The sequence below is a fragment of the Oncorhynchus gorbuscha genome, unplaced genomic scaffold (genome assembly GCF_021184085.1).
Source record: "Oncorhynchus gorbuscha isolate QuinsamMale2020 ecotype Even-year unplaced genomic scaffold, OgorEven_v1.0 Un_scaffold_2964, whole genome shotgun sequence".
In the NCBI taxonomy this organism is placed as follows: Eukaryota; Metazoa; Chordata; class Actinopteri; order Salmoniformes; family Salmonidae; genus Oncorhynchus; species Oncorhynchus gorbuscha.
Window position 1 is genome coordinate 12,223 of NW_025747338.1, and position 3,504 is coordinate 15,726.

Sequence of the window (3,504 nt, forward strand, 5' to 3'; positions counted from 1 at the left end):
AAATCATAGTGGGAAAACAGGCTGCCTAAGTATGGTTCTCAATCAGAGACAACGATAAACAGCTGCCTCTGATTGGGAACCATACCAGGACAAACACAGAAATACAAAAACATAGAACAACACAGAATACCCACACCAACTCACACCCTGACCAAACTAAAATAGAGACATAAAAAAGGAACTAAGGTCAGGACGTGACATATACAGATATTTTTTAAATATATATTTTTGCTATACAGATATAGACTTACAGGAGGTTAATTTGTTTATTTTAGATCAGAATATTTAGTATAAAGGTAAACATTATTTTGTTAGATTATAGGAGTAACTCTGGTAGGCCTGAAACAGTTCCTCACCTCAAGTTCAACTGTCTGAGTCAGTTGGAGCACCAGGGTGCACTGCCTTCATATCATACACCTGCAGCAGCTAAAGTTCAATAATAGCCACACCACACCAAACCTTCACAAAAGTTGCTACACTTTATTAAGATAATATCAAAAGTAAGTCAAGAAGTTGTTCATAGGGAATATATGAGCATGCTATTATATTGGCGGCAAACACAGCATTACAGTTGGAACTTAATTTGGGCAAAGAATGAAATAAAACAATTGCGAACTGGTTTAAACCTTTTGAACATGCTATTGCAATAATTACCAACAAAGGCAAGCGCCGACTGTACCCAACATATGACAGAAATAGGATAATGTTAATATATGTCAAATGGCAGCCAAGCATCTATCATCATAAACATTTATACTATATTGAAGCGTTAGGTTCTAGGTGCGTGAGGAATAGCTACTCGGACTGTAGAGGCAGAGCACGAGTTGAGCTTTCCTGTATAACTGGGCCCGCCGGCAGCTTATGTGCTCACATTATAATAGGACAACTTGTTAGAATGATGATCTGCAAAAGACAACACATTCAGTATCAGAAGTATGCGCTGTTCCTTATGTCTTAGAATCTGAAGACAGGTTAATTTACTCCTCCACTTTTGCATCAACCTTGGCAAGTTGAGACTAAGTCTGCGATGCGGTGCGTCTCCTCCTTTTGACACAAATGAAAATGCCCAATAGAATAACAACCAGCAGCATCACCAGTAGAACTGAGAGGGTGGATAGGTGAACTCTCTCTGCCCCAGACTCCCAACTGACATCCAGCTTGTTGTCTAGACTGAGGTGAGAGGCAGTGCAGGTGTAGTTGTGTCTCTTCTTTAGCTCCTCAGTACTGACCTCCAGACTCTTCCTCAGCTGGTAGGTCCCGTCTCCACTAGGCAGAACCTCCCCCTGTCAGCTCCTGTTCTGCCACTGGCTGGCCGTCTCTCAGCAGGGTCATGTTGATGTGGCGGGGGTAGAAACCAAACGCCAGGCAACTCACCTGAAACTCTCCAGAAACCTCTTTCTTTATCAACCTGAGTCTGGGAGGAACTTTACGCATCACAACGTTCTTCTCCCTCTTCAGGATTGTCTTCAGTGTTCTGATGCAAATGGGAAGGAAAACATTCCCAAAAAGTGTTCTAAGATATTCTCTCCTCACCCCATCATATCCTGGTCGTAGTTTCCCAGCATCGTATGTAAAATGTGTCATGTTGTAATATAACGTTTGATCTGTATAAATGGCATTGAAAGTGTCTTTTTCCATGATCAGAGCAGGTTCACCGTTGTCCAACATCTCACAGCCAGACATTCTTTGCTGAACTTGAACACCTCCTGTGAGATTAAAGTGGTGCTTCAGGTGAAATGATCTGCCTTTCATGTGGTGGTACATAATTCCAAACACATAATCTCCGTCCTGAAATAATTCATCATGTATTTTTCCTGTTTGTTTAGGTCCCCTGTAGACAGGCTGTTTATCGTTGGAGTCATAGTAAGCCACATGGATGTCATCTAACATCACCACAACCGTAAACTCAGGGAAAGGCGTCTCCCCGATGATGTAATTTGCAAGTGCCCACAGAGAATGTGATCCTGAACCTGGGAGAGGAGTGATATTATACAGTTATGGACATTTCGAGAGCCTGGGACTATAAGGTTTTATCTGCTAAGATATTTGGCTTTCACTCATCATCACAAATTGTAATTAAGATAGTTAGTGCCTCCTAAAGACATGATTGAGAAAGAGGGTGGGCTATCAGCTGATCATTGATGTTGATGATTGATGTAAATATACTAGTTAGCAAACTCTATTTATTTTACACTGATTGTGATTGAACTTTCTTTCTGCCTCTCTGCTGTGAGTATCAGCCAATCAGACTGAATATTGATGATGGTGTAGGCAAAATCAAGGGTTATCAAGTGATAATGAAATGTTATGCTGCTGTGGCTGTACTGTTGATATTTGAACTAGGTAGTCAGCTACACACACTGACCAGTGACCACATCTCTCAAGTCATGCATGTTTGGATACCGGGCTCACTCATTCTCTGTGCAGGGCAGACTGGAGGGGAAAAGGGCACAACTGGGCATGTGTGCAAGCTCTGTACAGAGCATATCAATAGGAGCAACCAATGGATGGGGTGGGGGGGGTAGCGAAGTTGTTGACACAAGGTCTGAACAACAGTGACAAAACATTTCCACTAAAAAAATAATATTTGGGGGGAAATTATACCACCACCCAAAAGGGCAGGAGACTTTGGACAATGGAAGGGGTAGAGCCCTATCTGTGCAGCTGCCTGGTGTCAGCTATTTTGATCTTGTACTCTTTTGAACTCAACAACATGAATTGGGGTATTTAGAGTACTCTCTAGGTAGAGAATATTGAACAGAGCAATGCTATGTCAATCACTCACTTTTGACAAAAATGCAGATAACCTATAATCCCAAACGTTTTGTTTAACATTTTTATAACACAACAAATCTTTCAATGAGTTGAGAGAAAGTAGATAGTCCATCTTACCTGCGTTGACAATGGTGGAAAAGGAAAGAACAAACAAAAAGACAGACAGTTTGCACATGATTCAGAAATGTTCACTGCTTTTGCGGTAGCCTCACAAAACAGTTTCTAACTCTCGAGTCTGACACTTTCCCTTTCGCTTATCCTTCTTCTTCTGTAATATTATGCCCATCATTACATCCACAAACAAATGTTAGAGGTGCATGTTGCCACCTACTGTACTGGAGTGTGTAGTCAATCACAGTTTACAGACTAAATGAATAATGAATCAAACATTAAGTGAAACTTAATTCTCCTATCTAATCCTGTACTACTAAGAAAACTATTATAAATCCTCCCCATTCCCCAAATCCCTTTCACAACCCTTTCCAGCTTATGCAAGTCAACAATTATTAATCTTAGGTCTACTTAGGTCTTCATGTGAATAACAAAGTCACATTTTGTGAGTGTTTTTTATATTGCAGGGCAGCTCTAACCAACATCTCCAATCTCGTCTCATTGATTGGACTCCAGGTTAGCTGACTCCTGACTCCAATTTGTTTTTTGGAGAAGTCATTAGCCTCGGGGTTCACATACTTTTTCCAACCTACACTGTGAATGTTTAAATTATGTATT

The 3,504-nt window shown here is 40.8% G+C and overlaps 1 pseudogene across 1 annotated transcript; it reads right to left on the minus strand.

Moving 5' to 3' along the window:
• Positions 1-460: 460 nt before the first annotated feature.
• Positions 461-3,032, minus strand: LOC124027097 (annotated as a pseudogene). Its single transcript, XR_006837341.1, has 2 exons — positions 2,893-3,032; positions 461-1,970 (listed from the first exon to the last, which is right to left on the minus strand). The product of XR_006837341.1 is annotated as a major histocompatibility complex class I-related gene protein-like (transcript).
• Between the last annotated feature and the right edge of the window lie 472 nt (positions 3,033-3,504).